This window comes from Haematobia irritans, chromosome 3 (genome assembly GCF_050003625.1).
Source record: "Haematobia irritans isolate KBUSLIRL chromosome 3, ASM5000362v1, whole genome shotgun sequence".
Classification (NCBI taxonomy): Eukaryota; Metazoa; Arthropoda; class Insecta; order Diptera; family Muscidae; genus Haematobia; species Haematobia irritans.
Genome location: NC_134399.1, coordinates 23522751 through 23550239, shown reverse-complemented (window position 1 = coordinate 23550239; position 27489 = coordinate 23522751).

Here is a 27489-nt window from a genome sequence, read left to right as displayed (position 1 = left end):
CTTAAGTATTTTTTTTTTTGTTGTTTTTTTTTTTTAAGCTTTCAATGTTTTGAAGTTGATTTACTTTGTGTATCTCATGACAAAAACATACAAGGCGAATTTTATACCCCATACCTGCGAATAGGAAGTCTTAAATATATTTAATATTTTGTTTGGTGTTGGATTTTTTTTAATTAACTGTTGTATTTTTTGTATATCAGAAATAAATCCTAAAAATATTGGAAGGCAAATTTTAGAGCCTGATTGATTAAAAAGTAATTTTCAATTTTTTGTTTCTAGTATTTTCTCGATTATCTGATGTTTTTATAATTAATTGATTTACTTTGAACATTTAGAAAATTAAATGAACATATAAATAAGTAAGGAATGTCTAAAGTCGGACGGGGCCGACTATATTATACCCTGCACTATTTTGTAGATCTACATTTTCGATACCATTTGAAATTCTTCGACTATGTTTGGTGCCATATACAAAAGTAAATATATTTAAGTCTAAACCAATTTGGACAATATTTTTAGACAAAATAATCTCTATTGCAAAATCTCTGGGCTTAAAATTTATATTGGCTAATGTCCTAGGAAGCAGCACAATGGTAAGAAAAAATTCGAAATATTCCCCTATGTTCCGATATTCGGAATCGCAAATCGCAAGAATTTAGTTTTCTTATAAAGACAAAAATTGTGATAATATCGGACTTAAAGTCAATTTTTTCTTTAAACTTCTTATAAAATAGAACTGCGTTGCCTAAATTTAAATTTGTATGTTTGAGGCTTAGGAATATATCGCTTTGAGCACAATTTCAAAATATTCGGTGTGAAACTTTGGTCTCTGTGGTCATATGAATCTAAATCGGGCGAAAGATAAAGATAAAGTTTTTTTTGGAATTAAGAAAATTTGAAGTATCCGTTATAATTTGGATTTTTAAACTGGCATTTGTTTGTACGTGAGTTCAAATAATAATAAAACAAATAATAGTTAATAAAACGCGAAAAGAGAAAGAAAATTTGATAAATGAGATCTATATCCTAATTTTAATTTTATTGGTTCTAGATTTAAAGCCAGATAGGCCGCTAAAAAAAAATCTTTATTTTAAAGATGCCGCATCTTTGGCTCGGAATCAATACCGAAATCCTTATGGGAAGGTCAAAATCTTTGGACCAAAGTAAACTTTTTTTGAGTGTAAATTTGATGAGAGGTAACTTTTCTTATGTATTTTGATCTGCCGATTTCAAAAAAAAAAAAAAAAAAAAAAAACAAGTATATACGGCAGTAACTTTGGCATGGCCGAATCTTATGTATAGTGGATTGTGGTAATACTTAAAAATTCTTAACATCGTCTTCTAAATTGTAAGTTAGTCCATACGTGGTATATATTAGACAAAAAAGGTTATAGTTAAGTCTACAAATAATTACGAATCGATATGGACTTTTGGTACTTAGAGAGCCAGAATTGAAATATGGGGATATGGACCTAGTTAGACATGGTTGTTAACGGCCATATACTAGAACAATGTACCAAATTTCAACTGACTCGGATGAAATTTTCTCCTCCTAGAGGCCCCAAAACCAAATATCGGGATCGGTTTATATGGGGGATATATACAATTATGGACTGATATGGACCAATTCCTGCATGGTAGTTAGAGACAATATACTAACACCACGTACCAAATTTCAACCGAATCGGATGAATTTTTGCTCTTCCACGAGGCTCCGGAGGTCAAATCTGGGGATCGCTTTATATGGGGGTTATATATAATTATGGAGCGATGTGGACAAATTTTTGCATGGTTGTTAGAGACAATATACTACCACCATGTACCAAATTTCAGCCGGATCGGATGAAATTTGCTTCTCTTAGAGGCTCCGCAAGCCAAATCTGGAGATCGGTATATATGGTGGCTATACGTAAAAGTGGACCGATATGACCCATTTGCAATACCATCCGACCTACATCAATAACAACTACTTGTCCCAAGTTTCAAGTCCATAGCTTGTTTCGTTCGGAAGTTAGCGTGAATTCAAAAGACGGACCGACGGACGGACATGCTTAACATAGATCGACTCAGAATTTCACCACGACCCACACTATATATACTTTATGGGGTCTTACAGCAACATTTCGATGTGCTACAAACGGTATGACAAATTTAATATAACATAATCCCCATCCTATGGTGGAGGGTATAAAAATGCACGTACAAAATGTTGGAAGGCAATTTTTATACCTTGCGCCACACTGTGGAATAGGCTATTATAAATTAGTGAATATGTTTGCAACACCCAGAAGGAGACGAGATAGACACATGGTGTCTTTGGCAAAAATGCTCAGGGTGGGCTCCTGAGTCGACATAGCCATGTCCGTCTGTCAGTGAACACATTTTTCTAATCAAAGTCTAGGTCTCAGTTTTAGTCCAATAGACTTCAAATTTGGCACAAGTATGTGTTTTGGCTCAGAATAGAACCCTATTGATTGTGGAAGAAATCGGTATGGATTTCTCCGATTTAGTTGAAATTTTGCACAGGGAGTAGAATTAGCATTGTAGCTATGCGTGCCAAATTTGGTTGAAATCGGTTCAGATTTAGATATAGCTCCCATATATATGTTTTTCTGATTTAGACAAAAATGGTCAAAATACCAATATTTTCCTTGTAAAATCACCACAGCTTAGTCGAAAAGTTGTAAAAATGACTCTAATTTTCCTAAACTTCTAATACATATATATCAAGCGATAAATCATAAATAAACTTTTGCGAAGTTTCCTTAAAATTGTTTCAGATTTAAATGTTTCTCATAATTATACCCTTCACCACTACTGTGGTACAGGGTATAATAAGTTTGTGCATTTGTATGTAACGCCAAGAAGGAGTAATCATAGACCAAGCTTTTAGTATACAGATCGGCTTAGAATTAAATTCTGAGTCGATTTAGCGATGGTCGTCTGTCTGTCCGTCTGTCTGTCTGTCTGTTGATGTATTTTTGTGTGCAAAGTACAGCTCGCAGTTTTAGTCCGATTGTCCTAAAATTTGGTATAGGGTCCTGTTTCGGCTCAAAGACGATCCCTATTGATTTTGGAAAAAATCGGTTCAGATTTAGATATAGCTGCCATATATATATATATATATATATATATATATATATATATATATATATATATATATATATATATATATATATATATATATATATATATATATATATATATATATATATATATATATATATATATATATATATATATATATATATATATATATATATATATATATATATATATATATATATATATATATATATATATATATATATATATAATTTCACCCATCTGGTCATAATTGGCGTGTATATCAACCGATCTTCCTCAAATTCCGTGTATCTGAATATTTTATGAGTCTCGAAAAACTTGCAAAATATCAGCCAAATCGGTTCAGATTTAGATATAGCTCCCATATATAGCTTTCGCCCGATATACACTCATTTGCCCACAGAGGGCAATTTTTGCTCCGATTTAGTTGAAATTTTGCACAGAGAGTAGAATTAGCATTGTAGCTATGCGTGCCATCTTTGGTTGAAATCGGTTGAGATTTAGATATATCTCCCATATATAGCTTTCGCCCGATTTACACTCATATGACAACAGAGGCTAATTTTTAACTCCGATTTAGTTGAAATTTTGCACAGGGAGTAGAATTAGCATTATAGCTATGCGAGCCAAATTTGGTTGAAATCGGTTCAGATTTAGATATAGCTCCCATATATATGTTTTTCTGATTACGACAAAAATGGTCAAAATACCAACATTTTCCTTGTAAAATCGCCACTGCTTAGTCGAAAAGTTGTAAAAATTACTCTAATTTTCCTAAACTTCTAATACATATGTATCGAGCGATAAATCATAAATAAACTTTTGCGAAGTTTCCTTAAAATTGCTTCAGATTTAAATGTTTCCCATATTTATACCCTAAACCACATAGTGGTCAGGGTATAATAAGTTTAGACCCCATAAAATATATACCGATCGACTCAGAATCACCGAGCCGTCCGTCTGTCCATGTATTTGTTGTTCACAGGATTCTGGTCGCAATTATTAACCGATTTTGATGAAATTTGGTACAGGGAGTTTTTTGGGCACAAGGACGAACGCTATTGAATTTGGTAGAAATCGGATCAAATTTAGATACAGCTCCCATATATATGTATCGCCCAATTTCGACAAAAGGGGTCACGTTGCGCGTTTTTTCAAACGGATCGTCATCAAATTTGGCAAAAGGTAATCTTTTCCATCGCCCTTCAAGTCTGCAAAATTTCATCCAAATCGGCTCAGATTTAGACATAGCTCTTATATATATGTATCGCCCTAAATATAATCTTCTATAGTACTTACTATATGTGCAAAAAATCATCGAAATCGGTTCAGATTTAGCTATAGCTCCCATATATATGTACCGGCCGATTTTTCTTTACCCAAATTTGGCCATAAAACCCTTTTTTATCAACCGATCTTACCCAAATTTGGCTAGATCCAGTCCTCTATAGTACTAACTATATGTGCAAAATTTCATCGAAATCGGTTCAGATGTAGATATAGCTCCCATATATGTATCACCCGATTTTCGCCTCTAATAACCTTATGTTTGACCATACAGGCCTCATTTCTTAACTGATCTTACTCAAATCTTGCACAAGGTAACCTTTTGTGGTATTAATCAAACCTGCAAAATATTATGCAAATTGGTTCCGATTTAGATATAGCTTCCATATATTTCGATTTTCCCAAATTTGGCCATAGTACTCTTATTTATTAACCAATGTTACTCAAATTTCAAATTTTGATGTACTAGCCGATCGTACTTATACGTACTTGTAGCTCTTACATAAGAATATTGCTCGATTTTTACAAATTTGTATTTATTACCCACACTAATTTAACGATTTTCTCTTTTTTAATAATGGGCTCAATATTAGTGGCATACTAACTCCGTAGGTGCAATATCAACACAGCTAGTGTTGCTAGAAGTAGGGGAAATTCCCTATATGTAGGGTATTTAGCGTCTTGTAGGGACGTAGGGCCACAATGTAGGACATTTTCACTCAACACAATATGTAATAATTTTTACATTTTGGTGGCACTAGAGGAGGAAATTAGAAGCCGGCAAGGCTTGATCTTTAACAATGTGTGGTAACAACAGTTACCACTCGTGCCAAAAAAAATCTAACAAAATTTGAAGATTACCACAAATCTACCAAACAAAAATTTCTATAGAAATTTTTGTCAAAACTTTATTCCTGTAGAAAATTTTGTCAACATTTTATTTCTATAGAAAATTTTGTCAAAATTGTATTTCTATAGAAATTTTTTTCAAAATATTATTTTTGTGGAATCTTTTCTCAAAATTTTATTTCTATAGAATTTATTGTCAATATTTTATTTCTATAGAAAAATTTCTCACAAAAATTTGTTTATAGAAACTTTTCCAAAATTTTATTTTTATAGAGATTTAACAAAAAAGATTACTAATTTGGGTAGAATTCTACCAACCGTGGTGGTAATACAAATTTATATTCTAAGTTATATACGTTGCATATTCATGTTTTAAGATAATAAAGTACTTAGAACCATTTTTGTTTTGTAAAATTTTTTAAATTTAACGAAAAATATAGTAGGGAAAATTTTTTGGGAATGTATGGGAAAGTAGGGAAATTTTTTTTGTCCTTGTAGGGTAAACCGAAAATTTTCCGTGGCAACATTGACTATGAGCTATAGTCAGATTGACACAAAGCACACATAGACATGTAAAACATGCAACTGCGGTTTATCTCCCAGACCTATATATTACCCCACAAATGCTTATGATTACTAATTCTGTAATGGTGGTTTAGGGTATGATATAGTCGGCCCGCCCGACTTTCTACTTTACTTACTTGTTTTTTACTAACATTGTGTTCCACTCTAGTGCATTAGCCGACTTAAATTTCGAGTCTATAGATTTTGTAGAAGTCTATCAAATTCTGTTCAGATCGAGTGCTATTTAATTGTACCTATATGGGACAAACCTTTATATATAGCCCCCCCAACACATTTGACGGATGTATCGAAAATTTAGATCTACAAAGTGGTGCAGGGTATAATATAATCGGCCCCGCCCGACTTTAGACTTTCCTTACTTGTTTAAATCCTATATCCATGAATAAGATATCATAAATAATTTTATTAAATTTATTTTCTATTATCTGGAGTTTGGGATGTAATTTAATGTAATTGCATTATATCAATTTTTGTCTTTATTTATTTGTCTTAGTTGATAAAAATAACTGGATATTTTTTCTTGTGATTTCATTTGTTCATTTTACTGGTATTTTCGTATATTTTTGTATAAACGCATCAACTTTCTTTATTTGGAGCGGTTTTTTGTTTTTTATTATTTATTTTTGTTATATATCCACTCTCTGCTTTGCACTTATTACACTTTCAATTTTAATGCTGATCACCAAAACACGATCTCAAGTAGCCCATTTGGCAAAGAAATCAATATGGCCAATATAGCTGAAAACTAGCCGGCCATTACAGGTTTCTGGTTTGTTTTTTTTTTTGTGGTTCAAAGTATTCGATGAGTATTAAGTAATTACATATTCCATCCATAAATATTTTTGACATAATGGTAATCATCGCCATCATCATCGTTATCATCATAGAAGCTATGCGCAATAATGAGGATAATGAAGATAGTTTTATGATAGCTAAAAAATAACACCTAACTCTTAATCACTGGCTTTCATATACGAGTACTACAACGTCTTGTCATGTCACTTAAACGAATTGCTTATATCTTTGGGTTTTTAGCACTTTTCTGTTTTTTTTTTTTTCTTTATAAATTTTTGTTTTTCAATTATCATTATTTTTAACTACCTGTCTTTATGTGTTTAATCCATTTATGGATTACTTGCTTCTTCTATTGCACTTCTTTTTTTGGCACACACTTCTTTTTTGTTTCTTCATCAGCATTTGTACTCTCCAAAGTATTTTCGAAAATTTTGTCAACGTAACGAAATGCGTAAGGCTTTTGGTATATTTTGGTTTTTTTGTTTTTCTTACAGCACCTTTTGCATTATTTTTTCAATATTTTTTTTTTTCGATAAAATAAAAATTTTACAATACGCGTGCGCACACGACGTTTATGAAGAAGACGCGTTCCTGTTACCGTTATGTTGTTGTCTCTACGAAAGCTGTTAATACAATGAATACTCTTTAAGTATTACCAAACTTTATTGGCCATTATTACTATGTGGTGCTTCTTTTGGCTTTTGTCTTTCCGAATGTCGGGAGCATAGCTTCATACTCTGGGAGAAATAGTGGAACATGCCATACCCAAAACCATGGTCGATAATTTAATCTCCCTCCGCACATACATATAACTAGCTAAGCAAATAATATCATTATGAGCTTTCATTATTACATTGTGTGGTAATGAAAACCTCATTTCATAAAAGAGACCATACCACCACCACTATCACCACCACATTCATGGGCTTTTGTAATGCTTATGAGGGAATTTCTTTTTGTGAGCTGTGGGTAAAAAAGAGCGAAAGTTTTTTTTTTTTATATTGACGATTGGGTGCATTTGGTTGAAAGCTTTTCTGGATGCATAAGCATTTGGGTATTAAAGAACGAGGGTTACCAGATCCACGTATTCGTAAAATGGGGAAGCTAGTTAAATGAATATTACACTGAAAAAATAGTGAACCCACCAGAAAGAAAACTTTTGGTTAATTTTAGAAAATTTTGAATATTTTTAGAAAATTTTAACTAAACAATATTACAACCGCTGGTATCACGCTGATATCACAAAAATAATTAAATATTTTTCGACAAATTCCAGAAAATTTATTAGACATAATTTATTTTTTCACTTGTTAAAGAAAATTTTGTAGTTTGAAAGAAAAAATTGGAGTTCAAAATTGCAAGAATGTCTTTAGTGACATACGAAGTTCATGATAAACGCATTTGTAGAAAAATTTACAAATTTAAAGAAATAATGAACTATTTTGTGGGAAATACGAATTTAGTAAATCTTTATGCTTAATTTGTGTATATTTTTTTCCAGTTTTTTATTAGAGTAAAAGAAACTTTCTGCATACAAAATAATTCCATGAACTAAAACAAAGTTAAATTGACTTTAGTGAAATAGAGAGTTCAAATTTTTTTGAGTGTACAGAGATTTTAGACCAATATTGGTTTTTCATCTAAGACGTGAGAGTTCAATAAAACGTAGCAAAAGAAAAATTACAGGCCGAAGCTTATGTACCCTCCACCATGGATTGCGTAGAAACTTTTACTGAAGACTGTCATCCACAATCGAATTACTTGGGTTGCGGTAACTTTTGCCCATGACAAGGTATCTTAAAACTTCCTAATACCGTAATATATAGTCCATACGTGGTATATATTAAACTTAAAATGGCCCATTAAATACGTATGTAATTAAGTTTGACAAAATTTTCTATAGAAATAAAATTTTTACAAAATTTTCAAAGGATTTAAAATTTTGACAACATTCTTTATAGAATTAAAATTTTGACAACATTTGCTATAGAAATAAAATTTTGCCAACATTTTCTATAGAAATAAAATTTGACAAAATTTTCTATAGGAATAAAATTTCGACAAAATTTTCTATAGAAACAAAATTTTGCTAGATTATTTTTGCTCGAGTGGCAAGCATGATTATGAACCGATATGGACCAATTTTTGGTGTGATTGGGGATCGGCTATATATAACTATAGACCGATATAGACCAATTTTGGAATGGTTATTAGCAGCCATATATTAACACCACGTTGCAAATTTCAACCGTCCAAGTGGCTCCGGAGTTCAAATCTGGGGATCGGTTTATATGGGGGCTATATATAATTATGGACCGATATGGACCAATTTTTGCATGGTTGTTAGAGGCCATATACCAACACCATGTACCACATTTCAGCCGGATCGGATGAAATTTGCTTCTCTTTGAGGCTCCGCAAGCCAAATCTGGAGATCGGTTTATATGGGGGCTATATATAATTATGGACCGATGTGAACCAATTTTTGCATGGTTGTTAGAGACCATATACGTATACCATGTACCAAATTTCAGCCGTAATAGAAGAAATTTGCTTCTCTTTGAGGCTCCGCAAGCCAAATCTGGGGATCGGTTTATATGAGGGCTATATATAATTATGGACCGATGTGGACCAATTTTTGCATGGTTGTTAGAGACTATATACTAACACCATGTACCAAATTTCAGCCGCATCGGATATAATTTGCTTCTCTTAGAGCAATCGCAATCCAAATTTGGGGGTCCGTTTATATGGGGTCTACACGTAAAAGTGGACCGATATGGACCAATTTTTGCATGGTTGTTAGAGACCATATACTAACACCATGTACCAAATTTCAGCCGCATCGGATATAATTTGCTTCTCTTAGAGCAATCGCAATCCAAATTTGGGGGTCCGTTTATATGGGGTCTACACGTAAAAGTGGACCGATATGGACCAATTTTTGCATGGTTGTTAGAGACCATATACTAACACCATGTACCAAATTTCAGCCGGATCGGATGAAATTTGCTTCTTTTAGAGCAATCGCAAGCCAAATTTGGGGGACCGTTTATATGGGTATATACGTAAAAGTGGACCGATATGGCCCATTTGCAATACCATCCGACCTACATCAATAACAACTATTTGTGCCAAGTTGCAAGTCGATAGCTTCTTTCGTTCGGAAGTTAGCGTGATTTCAACAGACGGACGGACGGACATGCTCAGATCGACTCAGAATTTCACCACGACCCAGAATATATATACTTTATGGGGTCTTAGAGCAATATTTCGATGTGTTACAAACGGAATGACAAAGTTAACATACCCCCATCCTATGGTGGAGGGTATAAAAAAAAATTATCTGACATTAAAAGACAGTTAAGAACAAATTAATTTTTATACCCTCCACCATAGGGGTATATTAGCTTTGTCATTCCGTTTGTAACATATCGAAATATTGGTCTAAGACCCCTTAAAGTATACATATTCTGGGTCGTGGTGAAATTTTGAGTCGATCTTGCTATGTCCGTCCGTCCGTCTGTCCGGCTGTCCGTCCGTCTATGGAAATCACGCTAACTTCCGAACGAAACCAGCTATCGACATGAAACTTGGCACAAGTAGTTGTTATTGATGTAGGTCGCATGGTATTGTAAATGGGCCATATCGGTCCACTTTTACATATAGCCCCCATATAAACCGATCCCCAGATTTAGCTTGCGGATCCTCTAAGAGAAGCAAATTTCATACGATCCGGCTGGAATTTGGTACATGGTGTTAGTATATGGTTCTAACAACCATGCAAAAATTTGTCCATATTGGTCCATAATTATATATAGCCCCCATATAAACCGATCTCCAGATTTGACCTCCGGAGCCTCTTAGAGGAGCAAAATTCATCCGATCCGGTTGAAATTTGGTACGTGATGTTAGTATATGGTCTCTAACAACCATGCAAAAATTGCTCCATATTTATCCACAATTAGGTTAGGTTAGTTGGCAGCCCGATGTATCAGGCTCACTTAGACTATTCAGTCTATTGTGATATCACATTGGTGAACTTCTCTCTTATCACTGAGTGCTGCCCGATTCCATGTTAAACTCAATGACAAGGGACCTCCTTTTTATAGCCGAGTCCGAACGGCGTTCCACATGCCAGTGAAACCACTTAGAGAAGCTTTCAAACCCTCAGAAATGTCACCAGCATTACTGAGGTGAGATAATCCACCGTTGAAAACATTTTGGGGTTCGGTCGAAGCAGGAATCGAACCCACGACTTTGTGTATGCAAGGCGGGCATGCTAACCATTGCACCACGGTGGCTCCCATCTATCCATAATTATATATAGCCCCCATATAAACCGATCCACAGATTTGAACTCCGGAGCCGGCTGAAATTTGGTACATGGTGTTAGTATATGGTTCTAACAACCATGCAAAAATTTGTCCATATTGGTCCATAATTATATATAGCCCCCATATAAACCGATCTCCAGATTTGACCTCCGGAGCCTCTTGGAGGAGCAAAATTCATCCGATCCGGTTGAAATTTGGTATGTGGTGTTAGTATATGGTCTCTCACAACCATGTTGAAATTTGGTACATTGCGCTAGTATATGGCCTCTAACAGCCATGCAAAAATTGGTCCATATCGGCCTATAGTTATATATAGCCGATCGCCAATCACACAAAAATTGGTCCATATCGCCAAGAATAATCTACCAAAATTTTATTTCTATAGAAAATTGTGTCAAAAATTTATTACTATAGAAAATTTTTTCAAAATTTTATATCTATATAGAAAAATTTGTCAAAAACTTATTACTATAGAAAATTTTGTCAAAATGTTATTACTATAGAAAATTTTGTCAAAACTTTATATCTATAGAGAATTTTGTCAAAATTTAATTTCTATAGAAAATTTTGTCAAACTGAATTATATACATATTTAGTCGGCAGCCATGCAAAATTTGGTCCATATCGGTCCATAGTTATATATATAGCCGATCGCCAATCACACAAAAATTGATCCATATCGCCAAAAATAATCTACCAAAATGTTGTTTCTATAGAAAATTTTGTCAAAAATTTTTACTATAGAAAATTTTGTCAAAATTTTATTACTATAGAAAATTTTGTCAAAATTTAATTTCTATAGAAAATTTTGTGAAACTGAATTATATACGTATTTAATCGGCCTTTTTTTGTTTAATATATACCCCGAATGGACTAACTTACAATTTAGAAGACGGTGTTAAGAAGTTTTAAGATACCTTGCCATCGCCAAGTGTTACCGCAACCCAAGTAATTCGATTGTGGATGATGGCCTTTAGTAGAAGTTTCTACGCAATCCATGGTGGAGAGTACATAAGATTCGGCCTGGCCGAACTTACGGCCGTATATACTTGTTTTATTTAATTAACTAAAACATGAATTATAACCCAGCAAAAAATTTTAGAAGTTCTTCCAAAGGCACAACTTTAAAAGCACTTCCAGAAGATGCACTCCCAATGATGTTCTTTATTTTAACTTCGCAGGAAGTTATTTTAATTCAAATTTGTATAACATATTTTTTCATACTTTTAATGGGTAATGTTAACTTTTTTTTTGTTTCAAATAGATTGCAAACAGAGTAAGAATTCATAAAATGGTACAAATCATTAAAATGGTACAAATCATGGAAATGTTCCAGAAATAAAACGAGCTGTCATTTAAACCTAACCGTTATCGACCCAGCAAAAAAATTTGCAAAAAGGCACAACTTTATAAGCACTTCCAGAAGATGCACTCCCAATGATGTTCTTTATTTTAAGTACCCAGGAAGTTCTTTTAATTCAATTTTTTATAACTTTGTTTTTTTCATACTTTTAATGGGTAATTTAAACTTGTTTGTTTCAAATAGGTTAAAAATATAGTAAGAATTCAGAAAAGGGTACAAATCATTTAAATTTTGTCGAAATAAATGCTAAGTCCAATCTGAAAAATTGCGAATTTTTTAAAATATTTGATGTCAAACCTTCCACATAAGAATGCATTTAAACTCATAAAAAAATTTTAAAAATTATTTATTTTTCAAAATATCACAAAATTTGTTAATTCACATCCAAAACATTGAATTCGGATCCCACCTAAAGAAGTGATGCAAATTCAGTGCAACGGCTGTTGAAATGGAGGACTTCCGTCCTATGACAAGCCCATGTTAAATTCATCGCTTCTGCGTCAATTTTGCTCCACTTCCGGATCCAAAAAGAACATTTTCATTACTTTTTTGCGACGTTTTTTTTTTTGCTGGGCGACTTTTGGCCAAATAAAACATCGTTGCATCAAATTGCATCGTTTTCGAAGCAACGCTAAAATCCAACGACAATGAAATCATTGCTCTCACTTACCTTCTCCTGAGGTAATTTACTAAACAATTCTTTACTACATTGTAAGCTCACAAAAAGCTTTAAACTTTTTTCAATGAGATAAAAATATTTTTGCTTTTATATCGGCAGTTTAAACATTGACCATGCGCGTAAAAGTGATCTACGTGACTTTATTAAGGTGTCTCCTGGAGTAATGCGATCATTTTATATTTGCCGCATCATGGATCACGGAAACTCTGGGTGCGCCTGACATGTGCGATATTTATTGCATACGGAATGATATTTAAAATTCACCAAAGATATATAAAGAAATTGCAATATTTGGATACAAAATAAATATGAGAGAGTTGATAGGGTTGCATCATTTCTAAAATAGATATCAGATTTGATAAAATATTAGTAATTCTGAACCACGGTCTATAGAAATAAAATTTTGGAAAACAAAATTTGAGAAATTTTTCTATAGAAATAAAATTTTGATAATAAATTCTATAGAAATAAAATTTTGAGAAAAAAATCCAAAGAAATAAAATTTTGAGAAAAATTTTTATAGACATAATATTTTGAAAAAAAAATTCTACAGAAATGCAATTTTGACAACATTTTCTATAGAAATAAAATGTTGACAAAATTTTCTACAGGAATAAAGTTTTGACAAAAAATGTTTATAGAAATCTTTGTTTGGTAGATTTGTGGTAATTTGTAGTAATCTTCAAATTTTGTTACATTTTTTTGGCACGTGTGGTAACTATTGTTACCACACATTGTTAAAGATCAAGCCTTGCCGGCTTCTAATTTCCTAATCTAGAGCCACCAAAGTGTAAAAATTATTACAAATGGTGTTGAGTGAAAATGTCCCTACATTGTGGCCCTACGTCCTACAAGACGCTAAATATTAGATAAAACCTACATATAGGGAATTTCCCCTACTTCTAGACAGGGTTGCTAGAAGTAGTTGATATTGCACCTACGGGGTTAGTAACATATGTCACTAATATTGAGTCCATTATTAAAAAAGAGAAAATCGCTCAATTAGTGTGGGTAATATATCCAAATTTGTAAAAATCGAGCAATATTCTTATGTAAGAGCTACAAGTACGTATAAATACGATCGGCTCAAAATTTGAAATTTGAGTAACATTGGTTAATAAAATATAAATTGGTTAATAAAATATAAATAAAAGTATTATGGTCAAATTTGGCAAAATCGAGCGATGCATATATATGGAAGCAATATGTAAATCTGATCCAATTTGCATAATACTTTGCGGGTTTGATTAATACCACAAAAGGTTACCTTGTGTAAAATTTAAGTAAGATCAGTTAAGAAATTCGGCCTCTATGGTGAAACATAAGGTTATTAGGGGAAATTTTTCAAAATCGGGGCGATACATATATGGGAGCTATATCTACATCTGAACCGATTTCGATGAAATTTTGAACATACCGCTAGTACTATAGAGGACTAGATCTAGCCAACTTTGAGTAAGATCGGTTAATAAATAAGGGTTCTATGGGCAAATTTGGGAAAATCGGGCTATACATATATATGGGAGCTATATCTCAATCTGAACCGATTTCGATGAAATTTTGAACATACAGTTATTGCTATAGAAGATTACATTTGGCCAAATTTGAGTACTATCGGTTTATAAATAACGGTTTTATAGCCAAATTTAGAAAAATCGGGCGGTACATATATATGGGAGCTATAGCTAAATCAGAACCGATTTCCATGATTTTTTTGCACATATAGTTAAGGCTATAGAAGATTACATTTAGCCAACTTTGAGTAAGATCGGTTGGTAAATAAGGGTTTTATGGCCAAATTTAAAAAAAAATCGGGCGGTACATATATATAGGAGCTATAGCTAAATCTGAACCGATTTCGATGATTTTTTGCACATATAGTTAGTACTATAGAAGATTACATTTAGCCAAATTTGAGTAAGATGAGTTGATAAATAAGGGTTTTGTGGCCAAATTTGGGAAAATCGGGCGATACATATATATGAGAGATATATCTAAATCTGAACCGATTTGGATGAAATCTTGCAGACTTAAAGGGCGATGAAAAAGATTATTTTTTGCCAAATTTGGTGACGATCCGTTTGTAAAAAAGCGCAATGTAACCCCATTTGTCGAAATCGGGCGATACATATATATGGGAGCTATATCTAAATTTGATCCGATTTCTTCCAAATTCAATAGCTGTGCCCAAAAAACTCCCTGTACCAAATTTCATAAAAACTGGTTAATAATTGCAACCGGAATCCTGTAAACAACAAATACATGGACGGACGGACGGACACCAAGCGCTAAATAGATCGACTCAGGAGTGAATTCTGAGTCGAACGGTATATATTTTATGGGGTCTAAAATCAAAATTTCTGGTAGGCACATTTTTTGGCAGATCCATCTTATTATACCCTGACCACTATGTGGTTTAGGATATAAAAATGAAAAGTAAATTAATCTAAATTCATGTATGACTTTTGTTTGATTTCATGATTTTTCCTTATTTTTGGATTGCCAAGCCACCATTTTGTTATCGATGTTATTTCATGATATGTGATGTCATTGCTCCTCATAAATGGTCAATCTCTTATGTTATATTTTCATAGTTGGCTGCTCTTCAAAATTCACATCAAGATTATTTGACTCAACAAATGCATGACTATTTACACCATAAATTAATCCATTTCAATCATCAACTCCTACCGGACATACAGCTCAGCTCAGCCAAGCGAACATCTGCCTTATCATTGCTGTCCATCTTGAGGTTTACATTACAATTAGAGGTACCATCATGTTTGGCACTTGTTTCTTGTCCAACTTGTTAATAGTGCTTGCAATAGTTTTCTTTTTTTTTAATTTTAAAATATTTATTTAAGTATGACTATGGTCATATAGCTAAAGAAAACAAAAGCTTCTGTATTTTTCGATGCCAAAACAGTGGGTTAGACCTTCAATACTTTGTAAATATTTGATTTATTTTATGTTAAGTTGATTTATTTTAGCTAAAACCAGTGGTTTTTCTCTTAAATAATTACCTTCAAATATAAAGCGTTGCGCTGTATGGTTGCCTCACATTTCAGTTGTCCATAAAATAATTTCAAATACCATCAAACCATCATTCCTTGGGTGTGATGTGCATGTTCGAAGTTCCCCATATGGCCATGAGTGACGTTTTGTCACTGATAGAAGTGACGTTTTAGCAGTGGTATTTTTTTCCAAAGCGCCTGTTATGTGTCTACTTTTGTGATGCCTGGAAAATCTTATATATTTGAGCTTTGATAATTGTCTAATATTAAATTAATGATGACATTAATTGTTTCTCGCCTTGTGATAAAGTATTTTTTAATTAGAAACGACATTTGTGTTTTTTTTTTGTAGTCATATTTATATTTCTTTTGACATAATGAAAGATGTGAAATTGATTGCTTTCATATTTCAATTGATTTTCTTATAATGGAAAATCAGCTAAACATATTTAGCACTTGGTCGGTTTTGATTTTGTATGCGAAAATACACATTTTATGCCAAATTTTATATTACATCCATCGAAATATCATATTTATCGATTTTTATAAACTTCTATAACACTAAACGAAAAATACGAAATTTTGAGACTATTTTTCTACCATAACAGGTTGGTTGATAACTCCCCTGTCTAACAAAGAGAAACAATTTTTTTTTGTCAAAATTCGTTTTTATTATTCAACATAGTTCCCTTCAAGAGCGATACAACGATTATAACGACCTTCCAATTTTTTGATACCATTTTGGTAGTACTCCTTCGGTTTTGCCTCAAAATAGGCCTCAGTTTCGGCGATCACCACTTCATTGCAGCCAAATTTTTTCCCTGCGAGCATCATTTTGAGGTCTGAGAACAAGAAAAAGTCGCTGGGCGCCAGATCTGGAGAATACGGTGGGCGGGGAAGCAATTCGAAGCCCAATTCATGAATTTTTGCCATCGTTCTCAATGACTTGTGGCACGGTGTGTTGTCTTGGCGGAACAACACTTTTTATACCCTCCACCATAGGACTTTGTCATTCCGTTTGTAACACATCGAAATATTGCTCTAAGACCCCATAAAGTATATATATTCTGGGTCGTGGTGAAATTCTGAGTCGATCTGAGCATGTCCGTCCTCCCGTCCACCTGTTGAAATCACGCTAACTTCCGAACGAAACAAGCTATCGACTTGAAACTTGGCACCAGTAGTTGTTATTGATGTAGGTCGGATGGTATTGCAAATGGGCCATATCGGTCCACTTTTACGTATAGCCCCCATATAAACGGACCCCCAGATTTGGCTTGCGGAGCCTCAAAGAGAAGCAAATTTCATCCGATCCGGCTGAAATTTGGTACATGGTGTTAGTATATGGTCTTTAACAACCATGTAGAAATTGGTCCATATCGATCCCTAATTATATACAGCCCCCATATAAACCGATCTCCCGATTTGACTTGCGGAGCCTCTAAGAGAAGCAAATTTCATCCGTTCCGGCTGAAATTTAGTACATGGTGTCAGTATATGGTCTCCAATGACCATGCAAAAATTGGTCCACATCGGTCCATAATTATATATAGCCCCCATATAAATCGATCCCCCGATTTGACTTGCGGAGACTCTAAGAGAAGCAAATTTCATCAGATCCGGCTGAAATTTGGTACATGGTGCTAGTATATAGTCTCCAATAACCATGCAACACTTGGTCAACATCGGTCCATAAGTATATATAGCCGCCATATAAACCGATCACCAGATTTGACCTCCGGAGCCTCTTGGAAGACCAAAATTCATCTGATTCAGTTCAAATTTGGTACGTGGTGTTAATATATGGCCTCACACACCTATACAGAAATTGGTCGAAATCGGTCCATAATTATATATTGGCCCCATATAAACCGATCCCCAGACTTGTCCTGCGGAGCCCCTTGAAAGAGCAAACTTCATCCGATTCGGTTGAAATTTGTTACGTGATGTTAGTATATTGTATCCAACAACCATGCAGGAATTGGTTCATATCAGTCCATAATTATATATAGCCCCCATATAAACCGATCCCCAGATTTGACCTCCGATGCCTTATGGAGAAGCAAAATTCATCCGATCTGGTTGAAATTTGGTACGTGGTGATCGTATATGATATTTAACAACCATGCCAAAAGTGGTCCATATCAATCCATAATCATATATAGCCCCCATATAAACCGATCCCGAGATTTGGTTTTGGAGCCTCTTGGAGGAGCAAATTTCCTACGAGTCAGTTGAAATTTGGTACATTGTGCCAGTATATGGCCGTTAACAACCATGCCTAACTAGATCCATATCGGTCTATAGTTATATATAGCCCTCAGATAAATCGATCCCCAATCACACAAAAATTGGTCATAATTGTATATAGTTCATAATTGTATATAGCCCCCACATAAGCGACCCCCATATTTCAATTCTGGCTCTCTACGTATCGTGCAAAAAGTCCATATCGATTCGTAATTATTTGTAGACTTACCTATGCATAACTTTTTTATCTGATAAAGGGTGATACGGTCAAAATTTGGTCAATATAAACTTGACGTATTTCTTTCAAATTTACATTTAAAAAACCTGAACACCCCTCATTTTGAAGGTGTGTGTGTGTAGAATGTTGCTCCTATTTTGAGTTTGGAATTCACTCTTCAGTTGTCAAAATGCCGTCCAAGCAAGAAGAGCAGCGTATCAAAATTTTGCTCGCGCATCGCGAAAATTCGAGCTACTCGCACGCAAAGCTGGCAAAATCGCTCAAAGTTACCAAATCAACCGTTACAAATGTAATTAAAGTGTTTGGGGAACGTTTGTCGACAGCCAGGAAGTCTGGATCGGGGGGAAATCGAAACCCGGAAGCCGCTGAGACGACAAAGAAAGTTGCCGGTAGTTTCAAGCGAAACCCTAACCTCTCTCTCCGAGATGCCGCAAATAAGCTGGGTGTATCGTCTACAACCGTGCATCGAGCCAAAAAACGAGCCGGACTATCGACTTACAAGAAATATCTGGTTTGGCAAGCCATCTGTACCTGTGGCTTGAAAAGCAGCATTTTCATAGCTTCCGGGACTATCAACCAAGAAATTTACGAGAAAGAGTGTTTGAATAAACGTCTGCTGCCTTTCCTGAAGAAACACGGTTGTTACGTACTGTTTTGGCCGGATTTGGCATCTTGCCATTACGGTAAAAAGGCCATGGAGTGGTACGCCGCCAACAACGTGCAGGTGGTTCCCAAGGACAAGAACCCTCCCCACACGCCAGAGCTCCGCCCAATTGAGAAATACTGGGCTATTGTCAAGCGGAACCTAAAGAAGACCAAAAAAACTGCTAAGGACGAGCAGCAGTTCAAGGCAAACTGGCTTTCTGCGGCGAAGAGGGTGGATAAGGTGGCTGTACAAAATCTGATGGCAGGTGTCAAGCGTGAGGCCCGGCAATTCGGATTTGGAAAAGCGAAAGCCTAACTGAATATTTTTCCTGAATTTTATACTAATTGAACTTGAAAAAGAAATTTAATTTGATTAAAAAAAAAAACTATTTCAGCGATTGACACGCGTTTTCCCTTGACCAAATTTTGACCGTATCACCCTTTATATACCACGTATGGACTAACTCACAATTTAGAAAATGATGTTAAGAAGTTTTAAGATATCACAACCCAAGTAATTCGATTGTAGATGACGGTCTTTCATAGAAGTTTCTACGCAATCCATGGTGGAGGGTACATAAGATTCGGCCTGGCCGAACTTACGGTCGTATATACTTGTTTCTTCTTCTTCATATGGGGCCGTTTTGCCGCGATTTCGACCTTCAAACGCTCCAATAAGGCCATATAATAGTCACTGTTGATGGTTTATCCCTTCTCAAGATAATCGATAAAAATTATTCCATGCGCATCCCAAAAAACAGAGGCCATTACTTTGCCAGCGGACTTTTGAGTCTTTCCACGCTTCGGAGACGATTCACCGGTCGCTGTCCACTCAGCCGACTGTCGATTGGACTCAGGAGTGTAGTGATGGAGTCAAGTTTCATCCCTTGTCACATATTGACGGAAAAACTCGGGTGTATTACAAGTTAACAGCTGCAAACAACGCTCAGAATCATCAACACGTTGTTGTTTTTGGTCAAATGTGAGCTCGCGCGGCACCCATTTTGCACAGAACTTCCGCATATCCAAATATTGATGAAAGATATGACCAACACGTTCCTTTGATATCTTTAAGGCCTCCGCAATCTCGATCAACTTCATTTTACGGTCATTCAAAATGATTTTGTGGATTTTTTGATGTTTTCGTCGGTAACCACCTCTTTCGGGCGTCCACTGCGTTCACCGTCCTCCGAGCTCATTTCACCACGCTTGAATTTTGCATACCAATCAATTATTGTTGATTTCCCTGGGGCAGAGTCCGGAAACTCATTATCAAGCCAAATTTTTGCTTCCATCGTATTTTTCCCCTTCAGAAAATAGTATTTTATCAAAACACGAAAAATCCTTTTTTCCATTTTTTTCACAATTTTGCCTCACAAAAGACGCTCTATTTCACAAACTAATTGACTTACAGACGTCAAATTTTGACACGAATCATTTGAAGGTTGGTACTATATAAAAATAATATGCATTTAATACTAGCAACGTCATCTATGTGTCAGATCGGGAACTTATCAGCCAATCTGTTACAACAGACAGACAGACGGACATGCTTATATCGTCTTAGAATTTCTCCCTGATAGTCGGAGATCGATATTTCGATGTGCTACAAACGGAATGACAAACTTATTATACCCCCGTCACCATTCTGTGGTGGGTATAAAAATTATATCAGAGCAATACGTCTTATATGCTAAACAAAATTCGCATTCGTAGTTTAAAGAAAAGAAATCGTTGGCGTCACGACCAGATAATGAAGCCGCCGAGTCGCGCCGCCGATTTTAGCCGCCGCCGACTAGTTTTTACCAGTCGAAGCCATCGCCGAATTCAAATTTCAAATTTCAATTTTAGGGCAATGTTTAATAAATAAAATAATGATATAAATACCCATCATAACATGAGAAGATACTAACAGTATATGTAAAGGGTGATTTGTTAAGAGCTTGATAACTTTTAAAAAAAAAAAAACGCATAAAATTTGCAAAATCTCATCGGTTCTTTATTTGAAACGTTAGATTGGTCCATGACATTTACTTTTTGAAGATAATTTCATTTAAATGTTGACCGCGGCTGCGTCTTAGGTGGTCCATTCGGAAAGTCCAATTTTGGGCAACTTTTTCGAGCATTTCGGCCGGAATAGCCCGAATTTCTTCGGAAATGTTGTCTTCCAAAGCTGGAATAGTTGCTGGCTTATTTCTGTAGACTTTAGACTTGACGTAGCCCCACAAAAAATAGTCTAAAGGCGTCAAATCGCATGATCTTGGTGGCCAACTTACCGGTCCATTTCTTGAGATGAATTGTTCTCCGAAGTTTTCCCTCAAAATGGCCATAGAATCGCGAGCTGTGTGGCATGTAGCGCCATCTTGTTGAAACCACATGTCAACCAAGTTCAGTTCTTCCATTTTTGGCAACAAAAAGTTTGTTAGCATCGAACGATAGCGATCGCCATTCACCGTAACGTTGCGTCCAACAGCATCTTTGAAAAAATACGGTCCAATGATTCCACCAGCGTACAAACCACACCAAACAGTGCATTTTTCGGGATGCATGGGCAGTTCTTGAACGGCTTCTGGTTGCTCTTCACTCCAAATGCGGCAATTTTGCTTATTTACGTAGCCATTCAACCAGAAATGAGCCTCATCGCTGAACAAAATTTGTCGATAAAAAAGCGGATTTTCTGCCAACTTTTCTAGGGCCCATTCACTGAAAATTCGACGTTGTGGCAGATCGTAAGTCTATTTATGATGAAATGTCAAAGCATACTGAGCATCTTTCTCTTTGACACCATGTCTGAAATCCCACGTGATCTGTCAAATACTAATGCATGAAAATCCTAACCTCAAAAGAATCACCCTTTATTTGTGGACTAAAATTATTGATACTATATCAAATCCTTTAGATTTGTTGCGAGCTATATAAAGGTTTATATTCCCATATGCATGAATTTGAATGTGAATCCATTTAGACAAAATTGTATATACTTCTACAAAATCTATGTACTTAAAATTTAAATCTAACGTTATGGGAAGTAAAACAATTTTAACAAAAAATAAAAATGCAAGGAAAGTCTAAAGTCGGACGGGCCGATTATAATATACTCTGCACAACATTGTATTTAGATCTACATTTTGATAAAATCTCAAATTTTCTACAGAATCTCGGGCAATATTTGGGAAATATTTATAATTGTTTAGACAATTTCGCAAAAATGCATTTATGATTCATTCACTGAAAAATTTGAATATTTGAGTCATTTCTACAAGTTTTCGACTAAGCAGTGAGTATCATTGAGTATACAATTTTGGAAAAATTTTTGTCTAGTAAAAAAAAATAAATTGCAAAATTTTATATAGAAATAAAATTTTGTAAAATTTTCTACAGAAACAAAATTTTGACTAAATTTTCTATAGAAATAAAATTTTGACCAAATATATAGAAGTAAAATTTTGAATAAAATTTTTATAGAAATAAAATTTGGCAAAACTTTTATAGAAATAAAAGTTTGAACAAATTATCAATAGAAATACTATTTAAATAAAAATTGTGTAGCAAACAAAATTTTGCAAAATTTTCTATAGAAATAAAATTTTGCAAAATATTCTACAGAAACAAAATTTTGACTAAATTTTCTATAGAAATAAAATGTTGACTAAACTTTATATAGAATAAAATATTTCTATAGTAATAAAATTTTGAATACATTTTTTATAGCAGTGAGCATCAGTAAGAAAAAAAATTTTGAGAAAATTTGCTATAGAAATAAAATTTTGAAAAAAATTATCAATAAAAATACAATTTTAGAAAAATTTTTGTGTAGTAAATAAAATTCTGCAAAATATTCTACAGAAACAAAATTTCGACTAAATTTTCTATAGAAATAAAATTTTGACTAAATTTTCTAAAGAAATAAAATTTTGACAAAATTTTCTATAGAAATAAAATTTTGACCAAATTTTCTAATAAAAAAGTTTATTACTATAAAATTTTGGCAATACTTTCTATAGAAATAAACTTTTGACTTAAATTTTTATAGAAATAAAATTTTGAAAAAAATTTTTGTGTAACAAACAAAATTTTGCAAAATTTTCTATAGAAATAAAATTTTGCAAAATATTCTATAAAAACAAAATTTTGACCAAATTTTCTAATAAAAAAAAAATCTATTACTATAAAATTTTGGCAAAATTTTCTATAGATATAAAATTTTGACTTAAATTTTTATAGAAATAAAGTTATCAATAGAAACAAAATTTTGAAAAACTTTTTGTGTAACAAACCAAATTTTGCAAAATTTTCTATAGAAATAAAATTTTGCAAAATATTCTATAGAAACAAAATTTTGACTCAATTTTCTATAGAAAAAAATATTTCTATAGCAATAAAATTTTGAATAAATTTTTTATAGAAATAAAATTTTGACAAAATTTGCTATAGAAATAAAATTTTGACAAAACTTTTTATAGAAATAACATTTTGACAAAATTTTGTATAAAAAACAACTTTGAAAAAATTTCTGTCAATATTCCACATATGTATATGGCCTTAAAATAAAATTTAAAAAAATAATTTCGATCGTTCGAAATATTTCAAATAACATAAATTGATATGGGCATTAAAATGGATCGATCCAGCCCATCTGCTAGTCTAACATTCTAGGAAACATAAAAAGATAGCCGTAATTGGAAGTTGATTTTCATTTACAATCGTGCTGTACATTGATCGAATGAATAACGCAATGGAAACTAATTTGCGTAAAAACTTGCTTAGTTACAAAAATGTGAAGTATTTTAAAAAATTTGGTTTAGCCGGAGTCGGAGTCGAGCAAAATTTTTACGACTCCGACTCCGACTCCAGCAAAATCTTCAGACTCAGACTCAGACTCCGACTCCAAGACTCCAAGACTCCGACTCCGACTCCGGCTCCACAGCCCTGGTTGCTATAATAATTTTGCAAAAAATTGGCTCAGAACATTTGAATTATGTGTAAATGTGATTGTAAGATAAGTTGTACAACTAATCTCATTACCATTCAGATAACATCAAATTGATTTTATTATGGATAATTGTCCGCCGTCGATAAGACATATTTATATCGGCTTAGCCATCAAGCCGCCGCCGCCGGAGGCAAAAAATTAGTATTAGCCGCCGCCGACAAAAATGGGTCGGCTTCATTCTCTGCTCACGACAATATTTTTGTTCAGTGTGATTTTAAAGGGACGGGCAATGCAAGGTTATAAATATTATCTGCTGTTGAATACTGTTTCCTAAAACCAGCTTGATATTCTTCCATAATGTTATTTTCCTCCATCCAGTTAATCAGTCTTTGAAATGTGTTCAATCACAGAAGTCAATCACCAAAGTCAATTAAAAATTAAATTAAATTAATTGTTCCAATTAAAACTTAATTAATTTTTGTGATTGCTTTTTGTTTCAATTAAAACAAAAATTGTTGAACCAATGAAATTCCAATTAAAATTTTAATTGGAAGAATTTGGTGATATTTCTTTCTGTGTACCGTGCATATTCATAGGGCACTCTATCTTCGTCTGGGACTGAGGGTTTATTTCATCCGATTTTCTTGAGCGCTTGAAAGATAACTTTAAAATTTTTCTAAAACTCAAAAAAAATGGTTCTTATAAATCCAGAATCTGAAAGAAATGTTTCCATACGTAGAAAAAATATATTTAACTTCTGGAATCGTACCACTAAAATCGATCTTTTTCTTCATCGACAAAGCTTTTGAAACTATTATAGCTGATCTATTGTGGTGTCTCTTTAAGATGCGGCCTAATCGAACTGACTGTCGCACATTTGTTATAGGGTATAAATGATCGTTAGTCAGACCGAATTCACTGCTATTATTGCCAGTTGCCAATTAAGTCACATTTTGAAATTTATTTTGGAAAATCTTTTAAATTCATTGTCAAAGAATTAATGACTTTTAAAATATTTTTTGTTTTCATCTCAATGATTACATCAAGAAAATTTAAACGCAATTATGAAGTTTCTTTGATTTAAAGCTCATTTCATTAATCACTAATGTAATCTTTTGGAAAACATATATTAATCGAATCATTCAAACGAAATCACAACACTGCATTAATGTTATTTTAAATTTAAAGTAAATTGCATTACATTTACGCATGCTCAAAATGAAGAAGCTTTAAAAATGCTCCAAAAAATATTGAAAGTTGTTGTGCCACTTTATACACAAAACTTGTGGCAAACTTGTATGAATGTGGCCTTATAATAATAAAAAATATTTGACTATGCTAAAAACAAAGACCGATTTAAATCAGAGTTCAGGTAGGAAGAAGTTGATTTTTTTTGTAAGCCATGAAGTCATCCGTGGTAAAATGCGGCAATAACCGACAAACTGACATGTGGTGCATGTTGTCTAACTTTATTTTTTTTTTTTTTGGTTTTCATTATTATAACATTTGCAAATTGCAATATTTGCATTTTCCTATTCTCCTTACCGTATTGCCGGTTTCTATTACAACTTTTATTTTCTTTGGCCATGAAAACGTTTTTTTTTTTTAATTTTGTGGTTTTCCATGTTGTGATCAAAACGACAATGAAATAAAAAAAACCATAAAGAAACCATACGAGTTTGAAGTTGTGAATTAAATCAAAGCACTCTATGTTAAATATGACAATATTTTTAGTTTAGGCAATGATAGGCAACAGGGCAATAAAGGGATTACCATCACGGTTGCAAAAATTCTACCCAAAATGGTATGAACTTATTTTTATACATATTTTTATAGAAATAAAATTTTGAAAAAATTTTCTATAGAAATAAAAGCTTGAAAACATTCTCTATATAGATAACATTTTGACAAAATTATATATAGAAATATAATTTTGACAAAATGTTCTATAGAAATAAAATTTTGACAAAATTTTCTACAGAAATAAAATTTTGACACAATTTTCTATAGCAATAAAATTTTGACAAAATTTTGTATGGAAATAATTTTTTGATAAAATTTTCTATAGAAATAAAATTTTCTATAGAAATAAAATTTTCTATAGAAATAAAATTTTGACAAAATTTTTCTATAGAAATAATATTTTGCCAATTTTCTATACATGTAAAATTTTGACAAAATTTTCTATAGAAATAAAATTTTGACAAAATTTTGTATTGAAATAAAATATTGGGAAAATTTTCCTTAGAAATAAAATGTTGACAAAATTTTCTATAGAAATAAAATTTTGACAAAATTTTCTACAGAAACAAAATTTTGAGAAAATTTTCTGTAGAAATAAAATGTTGGCAAAATTTTCTATAGAACAAAAATTTTGACAAAATTTTCTGTAGAAATAAAATTTTGACAAAATTTTCTATAGAAATAAAATTTTGACAAAATTTTCTATAGAAAATAAGTTTCACAAAATGTTCTATAGAAATAAAATTTTGACAAAATTTTCTGTAGAAATAAAATTTTGACAACATTTTCTATAGAAATGACATTTTGACAAAATTTTCTATAGAAATAACATTGTGACAAAATTTTCTATAGAAATAACATTTTGACAAAATTTTCTATAGAAATAAACTTTTACGAAAATTTTCTATAGAAACAAAATGGTGCCAGGGTATTATAAGTTAGTGCATATGTTTGCAACACCCAGAAGGAGACGAGATAGACACATGGTGTCTTTGGCAAAAATGCTCAGGATGGGCTCCTGAGTCGATATAGCTATGTCCGTCTGTCCGTGAACACATTTTTGTAATCAAAGTCTAGGTCGCAGTTTTAGTCCAATCGACTTCAAATTTGGCACAAGTATGTGTCTTGGCTCAGAATAGATCCCTATTGATTTTGGAAGAAACCGGTTCAGATTTAGATATAGCTCCCATATATATATTTCGCCCGATATGGACTTATATGGCCCCAGAAGCCAGAGTTTTACTCTAATTTGCTTAAAATTTTGCACAAGAAGAACAATTAGTACTATAGTCAAGTGTGCAAAATTTTATTGAAATCGGTTCAGATTTAGATATAGCTCCCATATATAGCTTTCGCCCGATTTACACTCTTATGACCACAGAGGCCAATTTTTAACTCCGATTTAGTTGAAATTTTGCACAGGGAGTAGAATTAACATTGTAGCTATGCGTGCAAAATTTGGTTGAAATCGGTACAGATTTAGATATAGCTCCCATATATAGCTTTCGCCCGATTTACACTCATATGACCACCGAGGCCAATTTTTAGAGTAGAATTAGCATTGCAGCTATGCGTGCCAAATTTGGTTGAAATCGGTTCATATAGCTCCCATATATATGTTTCTCTGATTTCGACAAAAATGGTCAAAATACAAACATTTTCCTTGCAAAATCGCCACTGCTTA